This window comes from Frankliniella occidentalis, unplaced genomic scaffold (genome assembly GCF_000697945.3).
Source record: "Frankliniella occidentalis isolate FOCC.00 unplaced genomic scaffold, Focc_3.1 Scaffold78, whole genome shotgun sequence".
Classification (NCBI taxonomy): domain Eukaryota; kingdom Metazoa; phylum Arthropoda; class Insecta; order Thysanoptera; family Thripidae; genus Frankliniella; species Frankliniella occidentalis.
Genome location: NW_026267208.1, coordinates 1,346,642 through 1,362,268, shown reverse-complemented (window position 1 = coordinate 1,362,268; position 15,627 = coordinate 1,346,642).

The window sequence follows — 15,627 nt, the reverse complement described above, 5'->3', positions numbered from 1 at the left end:
CGTGGCGAGGTGAGGTGGGGCAGCGGCCAGCGCTGCAGCTCCGATTAGCACCTCTCCGTTGCAGCAACTCACTCGCGCCCCGCCCCGCCCCGCGCCCTTTCCACAACCCCGCCCACTTATCGGTAGCGTTGTGCGGTCCGCCCCGCCCCGCCCCACCCCGCCCAGTACCTACAGCACGGCACGTTGCCCGCTGTCTGTCCCCCTGGGCTGCACCTGGGCCAGCCCACCTCGCCCTCCTCCCCTGCTGGTCGGCGCGGTCGGCCCAGCCCAGCGGCTAGCCGCGTGACTAGGAGCCATTTTTTTCGCCCCTTTCTTCAAGGCAATAAACGTGACTGAATTGTAAAGGTATAAGGGCAACGAGCAGGCTGGCGCGTTGTTCAATACAAAAGATACATTGTATTTTTTGATATATTTTAACAATCATTCGTTGGTTGACGTTGAGACCGAGATATAAGGCAAAACCTCTTGTTGTTGTTTTTATTTTTACATAATGTATCACGGTGTATTTTACTAATTGTTTTGCTTATGGTTGTACTACTTGAAATAAGAAGCATACCGAAGCGCCATACCGACCACAAACTGTGCGACACACATTTCAGTGAACCCCTTGTGTCGATCACGAGGCTTCATCGCACCGCCGGGTGTCGGTGAAGAGGGCCCAGTGGGGGGGGCCAGCAGCGAGGCACGGCCGGGAGGCCGGGCCGGGAGGGCACTAAAGTGCAGTTTGATGCTTCGTAATTACGATCGTTAACCACGCGCACGACTGTTGTTGCATCACGAGTAGGGGGGAAAACGGGATCGCCAATCGGACGAGTTCCATCCCCCAATTTGGGTCGAAAATAAAATCCCCTCTTTTCTTTTCTCTCTTCACTCTGACGACACGGCCTACTTACTTTCGATACTAGTTAAAGGCCCCGTTTGCAGATATAGCGGGTAAAAATCTACTTGATATTATTGGCTTTTTATTTTATTTTTAAAGTCATGCTGTACACGATAGTAATAAAAAGATGTCGTCCGCTCGAGGCTGACTGGCAGGTCGAAGCCCCTGGCAGGTAGGCAACCTTTGGCCTGCGATGCACGCCCGCCCCCGGGTTGCCTACCCCGTGCAGGTCGGGCGCTCGGCTCGGCCCGGTGGCAAGCACGGCGGGGGCGGGCAGGGTGTCGGGCGCTGTCGATATCGCTCTCCTCGTCCTGACACTGACAGATGGCAGCGCCGGCACGACGCAGCAGCAGACGACAGACCGGCCCGGCCCGGCCGCGAAGCAGATCAGGGCCGACGGCTGCGAGAGCGTGCGGCCTGCGGGAGCGTGCGGCGGGAGCCGCCATTCCGCCGAGACTTAACGTGCCTTAATAGGCAACAAAAGCCCACAACACTCGCTCCACTCTCCTCCCCCCCCCCCTCTCGCTCCTCACTCGCATCACAGGCTACACTAGTCTCCGGTTGCGCGTACACCAAACCCCTTTTGCGATGCACGCGGGCGTACCAGACGGGAGAGAAAGCGGTCACCACACGGGAGAGACAGAGAGAAGGAGAGAGAGAGGGGGGGGGATTAAACAAAATATTTCCACTGTGACCCCTCGCCTTCGCCCGCGCCTCCTGCCAGGCCAGGCGTCATGTCCCCAGCAGCGCGAACATCGTGTGCAAAAAGGGCCGCTCGACCAAAGCCGCTACGCGGACGACCTTTACGTTCAATTACGGGAAAGGAAGTGCAAAATTCCTTGCGCCGCCACGCCCCGCCCCGCCACACCCCACCGCGCCCCGCCCCGCCACGCCACGCCCCACCGCTCGGCTCACAGCGCCGTCTCCGCGTCTGATTGTGTCGTCCTTCCCTTCCGCCGGCGGTCCGCGCCGGGAGAGCGAGCGAGCTATGAGCTGACACGGCTGAGCTATGAGCAGAGCTCAGCCGGCTCAGAGGGGAATGCAAACCTACACCCTGCCGCCAAACGTCACTTTCCCCCTTCCGGTTTTGGACAACGTTTGTTGTTTTTTTTTTCCTTCTATTCCGACCCGACCTGATCTCCCAGGTTTGGTGCGCGCGAGACCACAGGTGGAAGGGGACTTCTGGCTGCGAAAAAAAGAAAGATGGATTAAGGCGACAGGGTAGAGTAGGAGAGAGGGAGAGCAAACGCGGAGATTATAAGGAAATAAGGGTGCTCTCCTCTTGCAGTCGTGCAGGATGGGGACACGGCGCGGCGCCCAGACCACCTCAAGGAGAGTGAAAGGCCTCCGCTCTCGTACACACACGAGGGGTCGCCCTTCCCAGGCGGCCGCGCGCGCCCTTCACTTGAACTTCGTCTCTGCCGCGGTCTGTCTGGACCAACTCACCCGTTACGAGAAATAATGGGAAGAAAGAAATGAGTATAGTGCATCCCCTCTCCGCCTTTTGCTCTCCTCAAGGGGTCTGCGACTATGGTGTGCTCTGCTAAGCTTGGCAAGAGCCTGGTTCTCCCCGCGCGTTTGGAAATAAAACTGGTCGTGAAATGGTGACATATGAACGCGGCCGTCGCAGCCGCGGGGCGGACCCGGGTCCAGCCCCGGCACACGGCCCACACGACGCGGGAGCCCGGCTCCACCTGCCACTGCGCGGATGACGCAGTCGCGGTTTCGGCCGAGAGCCACGCGCGCCGCACTTTTACGACGGAGGGCGTATACATTTTTATATTTTTTATTGTTTTTTTTTCCTTCTCCGCCACTGCTGCGCTGCGCTTGGCTGATCGTCTCGTGGCAGCAGCAGCGGCGGCACAGCAGCGTACTTGACATGAAATGCAAAGTGCAACCGCAAATGCCGCGCCGGCGCCACACAGCCTGTCGCGCTCGGCAAGCGCGCGACTCACCCCTCCTCACCTAAGAATTTCAAAAACCAACTGCAATCTGCCCGCAGCAGCGCTCATCGATCGATAACGATATTGATCGACCCAAGAAGGGTGATAACGACCTCATCTTCTTTCCCATCCCCAAGTAGTATTCGGAACGCAAAATCTTTTTTTCCCTTCTCGGCAAAGATGGCGACGACGATGGTGCTCGTGTTAATCATGATGAGGACGATCGTTTCCTGATGAATGGTTGCGCTGCTGCTCGACGGGGTGACGCCGATTCGTTCCCAAGCGCCCGGCGCGCGCAGATTTTTGTCTCCCATTTCCTTTCAATCGCGCGTTTTATTATTGCCTTTCGACGACTGATGAATAGGAAGCAGAGGAGAATGAATGGGCAGAGAGCGATTGAGTCAGAGGGAGGTAATTGTGAAGACAGCGGAGCAGCAGCAGCAGCAGGGGCGGCGGCGGCGGGCCCGGGCCAATCCCACAGAATACATTAAACGATGCGGCAACTCCCGCGCACACCGCCCGCCGCCGCTTCAGCCGCCGCACGCTTCAGCCATCGCCGCTTATTCAGCACCGCTTAAGCGCTGCCCCGGCCCGGCTCAGCCGCTCGCCGTGGGAGCCTCCACTTCTTTTCCGCCCCGAGCCGCGACCAGAGAGCCGGGCGCTCCTCTAATTAATGACCGCGCAGCAGCCAGCCCGGCGGGGAGCGTCGCGCGACCACCCCGGCCAGGCCAGCGTGGTGCAATCCGCGCGAAATATGAAACGAAAACCGACTCACGACGCCGCCAGTCCTGGATACTAATAAGTTTACTCTTACAGAAGCTATTCGAGTAAGGACACGCCGTGAAAATTATGAAAGCTTTTTTTTTTTAAAAAAAGTATTGTGTCAAATACATCCACCATTGTCTCAAAATTTTCCTCTGCAACCATTTCTATTTAACTCATTACCAGGTGAACAGCCTGTTAGCAGCCAAACCCCCAGATTCGAGTCGACAGACATTAAATTCAGATAAATTTCTTAAATGACCTGTCTCACCCGAGAGGGACTCCCGTAGGGGGAGGGGAAGGGGCGGGAGAGGGGTACTTCCCCTCGTGTTTTGCTTCTCCCGCGCTTTGCTCAATTCCGTGGAGGCGGGGCGGGGCGGGGTTGGGTGGGGCAGGTCAGAGTGGGGAGGGGGCGCCTCATTGCGTGCGGCTTTGCGAAAGGCGTCGCGACGGCGCGGATCAGGTGCCGCCGCCGCCGCTGGTGTTGCCGTCTCCGCCTCCGGGTCGGGTCGGACGTGAGACGGGCGGTGGAGGGGCCGGGGCCGGGAACCTTAGGGAACCCCCTCCGAAACAATGAACATCAAGCAGTTGTGTGGCCTGCTTGCTGCTTGTAGACCCGGGCCGTTTGTTGGCGGTGTGCGGTGTGGCCACGGTGGGCGGATCCAAGAGGAGGCCGGCCGAAAAGGGGTGCGCGGTGGGAGCCGCAGCGAGTAGTATGTTGCCCCTCTGACTCGACACTTGAATGGGGCTTCACTCCCCCGAGAGGTGTTGGACTGGACGTGTAGGAGAGACCGCGGGATGGATGCTGATCGTCAATAACTCCCCCCCCCCTTTCCCCCGGCATACCGCCGGCTCAGGCAGTTTGAACGCAAATGTTGTGACCTCCCTAAACCGCCACCCCCCTTGCCCTTACCTTTCCCGCTTCATTTCAATATGGCTCGCCATTTTACAAACCCGTTTCCTGCTACGACCTCCCCCCCCCCCTACCTCGCCCCTTTAAACACCAGAGCGAGTCGAGTCCCGCCCTTCCTGCAAACACCCGACGCCCACGCACTTAGCACCAGAGCGCACGGGTCCAGGCGGCCTTCTGGCTTCCAGGAGTAGAGGAAACGGCTTTTTGTCCGCGCAGGGCCCATATCCTGCCGGAGCCGTCGCAGGACTCGGTCCTGGAGCGATGCTGGCTGCGCGCCAACAACAGAACGCCCGCCCCTAGCCGCCCGCGCCGCGACACTCTGGGTGCGGCAAACTGCTTTTTGTCACGAACTCGCCCGCCCGATGTAGAGTTCTCACGGGATCTAGCTGACTTTACCCCCCTCGGTGTAGACTGTCAGGTTCCACCCTCTGTGGGCATGCAGGAATGGAAGTCCGCGTTTCCAAATGCAGGCAAAACAATCTCCACAAATATACTCCTCTGTGTGCAGCGAGCTACGTCCACGCCTGCCTACTTGCCACCCATTGTCACGGACGCCGAATGTCGCCTACTATATGCAGGCGCGTAGATGCAGGAGGTGAATTCGTGGTAAATATTTTGCCTGCTTACTTTGAAACGCAGATCGTGTGCCGCTTGGAGACTTAAATGCTGGGCGGTGTCTATAACTCCGGCCAGCACCCGCCTTTTTTAATGTGGTTGGAGCCCCCCGCCGTGAACTCCTGCCCCCCGGAACGGACGGCACGGAAGGGATATGCCCTTCCTTTTCCCGCCATCTTTTTATACCCCCCAGCGGCTTGCTGCTAAAGTAGCCGCCGACGGGGACGGGCAGCAGGAAATTAAAGGACTTACCTTGGAGTCCCACGACCCTTTCCTCTGCTGCTTCTTGTTCTTCACGTTGTTATTGTTGTTGTTGTTGTTGTGATGACCGTTGAGCTTGTTGTTGTTGTCCATCGTGATGGTGACGGAGGACTTGTGGTTCGTCATGGTGATGGTGTATGGGTTATCCTGCACGTGTATGGTAGCACCACTAACTTCACCAGCACTAAACACTCACAGAGACGATGAACGTCGTCGTCGTCGTCGCACACGCAAACACTTTTAGAAATCCCGGTCACTGGGGCTTATTGACACAGCGGCTCCCCTCTTCGCCACGCTCCGCCACGCCGCGCGGGGTCGGATGGTTCGCTGGGGCCCCCGCGCGCCACGCCTCGCCACGCCCCGCCACGCCACGCCGCGCCGCGCGTCGTCGTCGCCGTCACCGCCTCCGTCGTCGGGGTCGTGAGGCTCCACCTTATCGGCGTAGCACCGACGCCCTGGTTCCTCGGGGCCCTGGCATCCACTCACTCGCGCACTCACTCAGCGTCACTCACTCACTCACTTCGCGTCACTCGCTGCACTAGAGTGTGTGTTGCACACGCTGCGCCCGCGTGCCGGAGCTCGACTGCTGAGGCCCGCGATGAGCCGCGCCGCCGTCGCCCGGTGCTCCGTCCGTGCGTCTCGCTCGCGAGGGGGTCCGCGGTGGACTGAGGCGGCGGCCGGGCCGGGCGGCCGGCGGGGCGGTGGGGCGGCCGGCGCGCTGGTGGGGGAGTGTCGCGGCGGCGGGCGGGGCCGGGCGGCGGCGGTTCACTTTCACTCAGAGGCAGCAGCTCCCCTTTGTATCAACAGCTTTGCAGAAGGAAGCGGTTGCGCCCCGCTCGTTCGCGGTAACCAATCGGTTTGGTTGGTTAAGCGGTGCCGCGTTACAGCCAGCCACATACGTTCACTCTGGGGGATAGGGGGAGGGGAGGGAGGCAAGATCGCTATGGTTAAGCTTTAATCTTACCCAACAACTGAGTCAAACTCTATGGTCACACACAGAGCAGGGGCTGTTGCATCTGTTGTACCCCTTCCCTTGCACTTCTTGTTTGTGGTATAAAGTGGGACGCGTTGACAAAATAGGATTCTACCATTTCTATTCAAATGCGAATATAATAGAAACCAACACCCGCACGACAGATTCTTCTAGCAGCAGACTAAAACTAACGTTCGGTTTTGAGCCGTTATTGGATTATAGTTGAGTCCGAAACCACGGCCGCAGAGCACCGTCAGCTAGCAGGCGGTCGAGGGAAGTGCCATCCAAGCTATGGGGGCCGGGCGGGGCCGCGCCGGGTGCGGCGACCAGGGGCCAGACCGCAAGAGCGGCTCCCAGTAGTAGTGGAGGTGCTTCTGCAGCACCTTTAGGGGACCGTTCGGCGCACCGTAGGGACCGTACGGCGCTATGCCGCGGGAGCGACAGGAGGCGCCTGGAAGCAGCGGCACTCCACTCGCACCACCTGTTGGGGGGCTCAGCCGAACAGCCAGTAGTACATACCGGCTCGACCAAAGCGGCGGACAGTGCAACACTTTGGTCCATAACTTAATGGAACAACACTTTCAATTCATAAACGTAATTGAACGGGCGCGGCCGCAAAGCGGAATACAACAGTAAAACGTGTAACAATAATAGAAAGAGGCAGGACAATGGCGCCGGCCGCAGCGGGTGTCTCTCCTCGCCGCGCGCCCCGCCCGCCGCCGCGGCTGAACGTCCTCGCGCCCGCGCGACCAACTTTTTGCACACAGGGAGAGAGAAAATAACATTCCAGTGTTAAAAACAATCGGTTGTGCACCGCGCGCGCGGTGTTTCATAAAACGCGAGTCGGGATGGGTGTGCGATGCCTCCTTCTCGCTTCCCACCTGGTATTATTTTCTTGTTTCCTCCGCGATGTGCGAGGCGAGGCCGCGCGCTCCCCAATTTGCCGTCATTTTCGCGCCTGAGCTGAGCGTCCCACAACCGCGTCGAGCTCCGCGGGGTACGTCGGAACTGGAGCGGGTCCAAGTGTCGCGCCGCGTCGCGCCACCTATTCCTCAACTGCTCGGCGTGTGAGTCGGGGCGGCAGAGCTGCTGGACTCGAAAGAAAAGTGCACCATGTCGTGGAGAGGTGCAGGTCAATTACTCGCAAGCTCGGGAACCGAACATGCATCTCGGTGTATAATTTTGAATTGAAGAGTGAAAATTATATACAGACGGAGAAAAATACTTTTGCTGTTGTGACTGAAACGCCCTAAAATGGTGTTCAGTCTGTTCCCTCCCTGAGTTACAACGTTAATGGTGTTTTGACATGCTGGCTGTTGTGACGAAACACTTTTCTCTGTGCACTAACGAGTGCACGCGCTTCATATTAAGATGGCTGGTCTCCGCGAGTCACTGATTGCGTTTCCTCCAGCATGCTCCATGGGTGACTTTTCTAACGCGCTCATTGGTCTTCAGCCCTTGTTTCCTTATGTCTCGGACTAAGGCGAAGCACACACACATCTACAAATACAAACACACAACACACGCACGTTGCGAAACGGGCGCCTGCCCCCGCCCATCCTCTGCGTTTGCAACAATTAGTTTGTATGCGTTTAGCGTGGGAGGGGCCGCCACGAGGGGCCCCCGGTAGTGCCGAGCAACGGAGGGTTATTTTGCAAACGTTAAAGTGTTGTTTTTTTTCTACCCTACACAGGCCACACAACCTCCTCCTCCTCCTTGATACACATAATAGCCCATCAAAGGGACGTTTCCTACTTCGCCCCGCGCGGCGCTGGCGCCACAAAGGACCGCGGTGCGGCGCCACGCCGCGCCACGCCGCCGCTTGCAGATCTGGCCGCGCTGTCCAAATGGACATGCGGTGGGTTGCGAAGTTATTGTCAGATCAACAGAGGGACTTTCTCCCCCACGCGGCTATTCCGTCTCCCTCCCCCCGTCCAAAACTAACAGACTTATAAGAAATGGTTGGGACGACGGCGTCATGCAAAATCCTAACAACCTGTACGCAGAAGCAGCCGTTGTAAAAAAAACTACTTTTCCCTTCCTCTTACAGACTCCGGCTAAGCATACGGACCAATATTTTTTTCTCAAAACTTTCCTTCGGTTTTTTTTTCTCTCTTCCTCTCCCCCGGGTGCTAGTTGACACTCCGGGTAGGACACCCGTCCCCGCTGCTGCCGCGGATGAAATGTTTGCCGCGGTTCGTTGTCTCTGTCGCTCTTCCCTCGCGGGTCCGCCCCCGCCCCGCGGGGTCTGGCCGGCCGGCGCACCGCGGCGGCGCGTGGCGGTCCTCGCGGCGGGGCGGGCCTATCCATTGGCGGGCGGCACGGGGCGGGGCGGGGCGGGGCGGGGCTGCATGAAGGCGCGAATGGTCCGGTCTGGCCTGGCCGGCCGGACCGGACAGTCCAGGGCTCAACACAATGAACGTGTCGCGATGGGGAAAGCTTGCAAATCGACACAATTACTATTGCCGAGGGGTCAAAAAAAATTGTTAAACAAACTTACAATTTAAATCGAAAGCTGATAGCAATCGAGTGATCTTAACCTGACGACCCTCTTTCTTGCCGGTATACCGGCGACTACTGGTGCTCACCTCGGCTCCCTCGGGGGCCGCAGGGTGCTGGCCGTCGTCGCGGCCCCCGCGCCCAGAGCTTTCTCCGCCGCGAGCCTCATTTCGCACCGAAACGTTTATTACAGAGGAATCCGATGGTGGAGCAGAATCTTAGTGACCGTGGGGAACAGAAAGAATCGGTGACCGCCCTCGCCCCCCCTACCCCTCCTCCCGGCCGCCTTTCCTTTCCCTGGTCTGTGCGGATGATGAGAACCTCCTGCGCCATCCTCACGCTCCCCGCTGCTGGCCTGCTGCTGCAGCAGGGAGCGACCACTATTTTGCTTCCACTTTCAGTTGTTTGTGATGAGTGATTGTTCGGTTTGCGGCGATGTGGGTCACCCTGTTCCCCACCGGGGGACCTCGGCAGACACAGGGCAGGCCCTCTGCTCGTCCTCGACCTCGCAGCCACATCGAAAGTTATTTTCTCACAGGCAAACGCGAACACTCGTGCGGGGAAACTCTAGTGATAACTCTGCGCCCTCCGCCTCCCTTCCTCCATCCTCACCGCTATGAGAATATTTACTCCTTTTCCTGTAGCGTTATTGGCTGTGGGAAAGTGGAGAAGTGGGGTTGTCTTGTTGTGGCCCAGCAGCGTTAAGGCCTGACGACAAGGTGTCCCCGGGGGGGCCGCGGCCCCGTACGCCTCCTTGTCGCCGCCACCTGGGTCCTGCGGGTCGGCTGGTCAGGTGGGCGCCGCGGCGCCTCCGCAGCCACCTGCAGCTGCAGCTGCATGCACACGGCGACACCACTTACGCATCCTCACAGCCTTCAGTGACAACATTTCCTCTCCACTGTTTTTCTTTCTTTTTTTTGCGGGTAAACGATTTTGTTGTTATTAACCTTTTACGGTGCGATGCTGAAGTCAGTCTAGCGTTTGCCCTTTTAGGAGACGCCGCCGATTGGAAGGAGTTACGCCGGCGAGGTGAGGCAAGTGTCCGGGAAAGTTATACCTCTCTTACAGCGCGGTGGTGTGCCCCGGCTCCCGTGGCTGGCCGGCGTCGCGTCCACACCGGATCGGGAGCTGTCGGACCGGCGGCGGCGGCGGCGGCGGCGCCCGCCGCCTGGACGTGCACACTATGAGCAGCAGCAACAGCCAGAGAAATCGCAAGTGCAAAAGATTAATTAAAACGAATCGGACTCGCTTTGCCGCCGGTGCAGGGCGGCGCTGCTGCACTGAGAAAAATATTTCTGTCCGGGCACTAAACGTACGTCTAATGCTCCCGACTTTTGTCCCAGCTCAAAATGAGATAGTGACCTGCCATTGAGTTTTAGTGCTGTGCTCTAAATTTTCTTTGCTTGGGATGCTACGTTTAGCTCCCAGCGCTAGACGTATAGTGCAACGAAAAAACGTCGATCTGGGGACTAAACGTATAGTGCTGAGACAGATTTTTTTTTCTCAGTGTGCGCTAATGACAAACGTGGAAGATTACGAGAAACGCGGCCGGCCGCGGGGCGGGCGTCGTGACTGCGGTGGTCAGCTCTGCACCGGGTGCAGCCGCCGCGGGGGTCGGCCGGGGGTCGGACCACGGGCAGAGTACGCCGCCGGTAAACTCGTTGGACGTGGAATAAGAAGGCGTAAGGGGAACGGGTAAGCTCCGGAGGTGCGTGCCTATTTGCATACGGGCACGGCGCGTCACCACCAGAAGGACCCTGGCGCGCGACTCATTGTCCGCGGCCGGGGACCTCGACTCATTGCACATCTTGCGCGTCCGCAGCACGTCGTCGTCGCATGGAGGACCCGTGTGGGACGTCTGCTGAGGTCAGACATCTGCTGCGGGGAAGCGCGACGTCAACAATGGCCGCTCGGAAATGAGCGCCAGTGGGCAGAATAGAAGAAGAAAAATAAAAACTCCATCTTCATGATAAGCTTTGCGAAAAAAAATATAAAAAGGCACTGGGCAGCCACCAAAAACCTTGCTTGTCCTGAAAAGGGCTGGTGGGCTGGTATGCCCGCGTTCTCAGAATGATGATGGTTGCGGTTAAAGGAAAAGCGCGTGAGTGCGTGTGTTTGGTCAGTGACGTGCAGGCGACGACGCGACGGCGATTGGCTGCCGGTTAATCCGACGGGGGCAGTGAATGGCCCTCTGTAACGAGCCCCTTTGTGCGACACGTCGGTCCTGGGCACGCCACCGGCATGACAGGTATGCGGTGGGCATGTTGTCTTCCGGATCTACGTCCTGCTGCTGCCCCACCCTGGCCGTCGTCAGCGCTGGGGGGCCGGCCGCGCCAGCACGCATTCTCGCCAAGAAGAAGGGGGTGGAGGGGTTAAGCTGCGACCCGGGCTCGCCTGAGCGGTGAGGTGAGCGAAAAGGAATTATACTACAAAAATTATCGTGGTACATAGTACTGTACACTGTGAGGACGGTCCTCGTCTGGTCCCCCCCCTCTCCTCTGTCAGCCACGGTGGCGGCCGCGGCTGACCCCAAAACATTCGCACGTCGTGCAGCAGCCCGACTGTCGTGCTGGAGAGGAGAGGGGGGAAGGTGAGGTTAGGTCCCTCACGAGCACACCCGGCCCGGGACCGGGGAGGCGCGACGGGGCGGGGCGGGCGGCCGGAGGAGAAGGGAAAGGGGGGCTTAGGCTTCATTTGTGTGGGAATAAGGCTTTCTGTCATCCACGCTCTGGAGGGAGCCTCCCGCTCGTGTCTAGACAGCGACATTCGACTTCGACTTGGAACATCGTGAGCACCTCCATTATACTGACAAATACGGGCCAGCCACTCGGCCACTGGATTTTATACCAACGGGCAATTTCCCACACCTACACTACTACATTTACAAATTATTTTTTTTACCGTTGAGTAGACCGTGGCGCTCCAGTTAGTGCAGCACGGAGAGGGGGGGGGGAGGCCGCGGCCAGCGCTTGTCCCTTGTTGTCTCTTTTCCTAGTCGTTTGTGCAGCTGGATTCATTTTTGCGGTTAATTAATCATAAAAGTGGCCTGGCACCGCGGGGAGAGAGAGGGGGGTGCTCGGAGGTAGGGAAATCGTGATGCTTTACTGCTCCGTTACTCCCCGAGTCATGCGGCTTCAGCCACGGCGGGGGGTGTCTCTGAACGGGGCAGCCCAACACAACACCGAGCCCGACGCAGCAACCCTGAGGCGAGGGCCGCCGCCGCCCATTCTTACTCGATAATGCAACACGCCACGACGACGACGCGACGCCCGGCCTACGCGTCAACTTTGCAATAACGCGAGGGTCTTCTGCTTCGCGAGGTGACGCGGCGCTGCTGCACGTCAACGACGCGTCGTGGTGCAACACTGTGCGGCCCCCCGGCCTCCCCGCGCGTGCGGCTGGGGAGGCGTGCACTTGCACGCACGCACGCTCGCACGCTCGCACGCTCTCACAACACCATAGGCATGAAGCCATCGCCAAATGAGTGACTTTTGCACAGTAATTTAATTGCCGAGCGCGGCTGGGGGATTGCCTTGCTGACGCCTCGCCTGCGGCGGGCGCCCTACCGCGGTGGCGATAGGTGTCTGCAGCAGCAGCAGCGGACGCACGCCACTCCAGACCCTGTAATGCACGAGCGTCTCGTGTCACGCCAGAGAGAGACAACACAAGCAAAGTGTATCAACACGAAACAAACTGTTGCATCACCGTGTGTCGTCTGTTTCTCCCCAGAGGTCCAGTTTAAAATTAATCACCAACCGTACAGTTGCAGTAGTACCGCACCGGACGCCGTCCGAGCGAATGGGTGTACTGGCCCGCAGAGCAGTCGTGCGGGCGGGTTGCATACGCGCCCGGCGGCGCCCGGAGTCAGAGCATATTGGCGCCATAGTCAGAAACGACAGCCGAACCCGTTGTGTGGCCACCCACTCTGCGTGTACATGTAAACATGTTCATAAATAGTATGTAGTAGCCTGATCGAGTAATCCGTAACAGCCCAGGGGCGCTTTGAGAGAAGATCCAGCAGGCTGTTTGGCTGAGCATGCCGAACTGCCCTCCCTCGACCAATTTCGGATCGGCCCAAATACCAAGCGATCGGGCGTGGTGGCGGGGCTGGGTGGGGCGGGGTAGGCAGCTGGAAGGCCAGCAGGGCGAGCGTCGAGGTCGCGCACCGGTCAATCTGCCCGCGGCCAGCGGCCCGACTTATAGCCCAGGGCAATTATCATCCGGGGAGCTGGAGCGGCCCGTGAAGGCAAGCGGAGGTGGAGCTGCATGGGCTCGGGTTAGGACCTTCGGCACACACACTCACACACACACACACACACACACTGCGGTGAGGCGTGCCGGCGTGCCCGTGGCAAACCACATCACATAGGCAGGCAACAGGAACCCCCCGATGGTGAGTGCCCGCACTTTGACTTACGGCAGCAGGGGCCCCCGTCCCGTCGTGTGGGGGCGTGGTATGGTTGGTGGGGCCGGTGGTGGGGCACAAGGCACAACACGGCGAGGTGTGGTGTGGCGGGGCGGGGCGGGGTGCACTCCCGCGCCGCCCTCTCCCGTGACCTCGCGGCTGCTCGACACGGCACGCATGCGGTCCACGCGGTACGGTACGCGGTGGTCACGGGGCTGTGTGCTCTGTGCTCGTGCTGTGTGAGCGGCTGCGGCGGCTATGGTCGCCCCTCCCGCCCCGACCTACCCGAAGGCGGCCCCGCGGGGCTGCCAATAATAAGCCGCTCCCCCTTCTCCCCCCCCCCGTTCTCGACGGGTAAGATTTTCGTTCCGGCCTGAGAATCCGGAACAACAATAATAATATTTCCTGAGAAACGCCCCGACCCCGCGCGGTGCAGCGCGCGCGCCCTGGCGAGAAAGTGTCCAGCAGCAGCAGCCAGTAGTAGTTCGCCACCATACCGCGGGCTCGGAAAATGAATGGCCCTCTGTTTCTTCCTTTTTTTCTCCTTTTTTTTTTGCTGTGCCCTCATTACTGTAGGCTTTATTGGCGGTGCAGCAGGATCGTCTCTGGCGTGGGCGGCGGCGCTGCTGCTCGGCCCCGGGCGCGCGCCCGTCCCGTCGTGGGGATGACTCACTCGGTGCGGAGCGGGCCGAGCCCGGAGGCGACGGTGATGCCCCCGCTCCTGCCGGACCGAACTGGACACTAGCGCCCAATTTCCGGGTAGAAGTCCACTTTATTCCTTGTCCTCATGGCCCGTTATTATTTGAGGACCGGTGGCGGGCACCGTTGGGCTCGGGCTGGCTGCCACTTTTAGTGCGCCGCCAACAACTACTACACTCCACTATGCTGGGCGCGCGCGGAATCACGGGGATTATAACCGAGAGTATAGTCGCCTTAATGCTTAATTTTAATGTTCCTTCTCTCGGTGTTTATTGGAAGCGGGGCGCGACAGGGCCGGGTCTGGCGGGGCGGTGTGCAGCGCGGTGCAAGGGTGCTGCGGTGCAACTCACCCCCCGCCCCCCGGGGGCGCCCTCTCTGACTGAATGCAAGATCAGCCGCGGTAACAGGCGTCGGCGACCCGGCCGGCCCCTGGCCCGGCCCGGCCCGAGCCAGGGGGCGAGGTCATGATTACTCCCAGCGGCACAAGTCGGACGCTCCGCCACGATCACGGAGTATGAAGCGATCATCATCGTCGTCGTCGTCATCATCGCCGTGGTGATCATTTAGTCACGCATCAGTGTAAGCGCGCGCGGCGCGGGGCGGGGGGCTCCAGCAGCAGCAGCACGCTGAAGCCGAGCTCCTCATTCTTATTATTACCGTCATTATTGCAGTCGCGGCTCCTGCAGTAGGAATGGCGCCCCTCCCCGCCCCGCCCCGCGCAGTGATAAACGGAGCCGATGGTGAGGCTGCTGCCTTGCTGCGGGCGAGGCGGCGATACATCCCGCAGTGAAACGCAATCAGCCCGTCCTGCCGTTATGTTTTGCAGGCGGATTCAATCGTCTCCCTTGCTGCTGACCGGCGCGCCGCGGGTGCCGCCCCGACCCGTGGCCCCGGCGGCGCCGCCGGTCAGCAGCAGGAGCAGCCAGCAAGTCAGTCACAGAGCGCTGGGCGACCGCCGACCGCAACGGTGCAAAAGGGGTGGTTGCAACGGCTTGCTGCTTTGCACAAAGCTGTAGTCTTCGGTAAATAGCGCCCCTGGAGTTGACACTGCATGCTGCTGTTTCACTCCTCAGTCGTCCCGCTCGTCCAAACATATCATTAGGGGATTAATGTCCATAGACCCCTTCCATTATTTTGCGTATACTGTACCGCATGCAGTCGTGCGGGCGGGTTACATACTCACACGGGGCTATAAGGATCCGTGGAAGGTAGGCAAGCCCGCACGCACTCCTGCATGCGGTACAGTGTAAGCAAAATCACGGTGGAGCACCGTGAGCACCGTGAGCAAAATAATGGAAGGGGTCTGTGGACCACCCTGTATGACAGGTCTTTTGCCGACACACGAGGCTTGCTACTTGATAGGGTCACTTGAGGGGGGAAGGAAGGGGGGGGGGGTTCTTTCATCGCGCGGTTTTCCCACTTACTTGTCCGGCGAATACGCGACCACACGGCGGCATGTGTGCGTGTGTGTGTGTGTGTGTGTGTGTGTGTGTGTGTGTGTGTGTGTGTGTGTGTGTGTTGCAAGTAGAACGAACAAGAAGAAATGTTTCCACGTCCCCGCGCGCAGCGCTTGCTGCTGCTGGACCGGCCTGCTCGGGCTCTCACACGCTGCAACCGGCCCGACACAATCCAGCCCGACCGCGGACCCAAGACGGACTGTGTACGCACCGGGGGGGG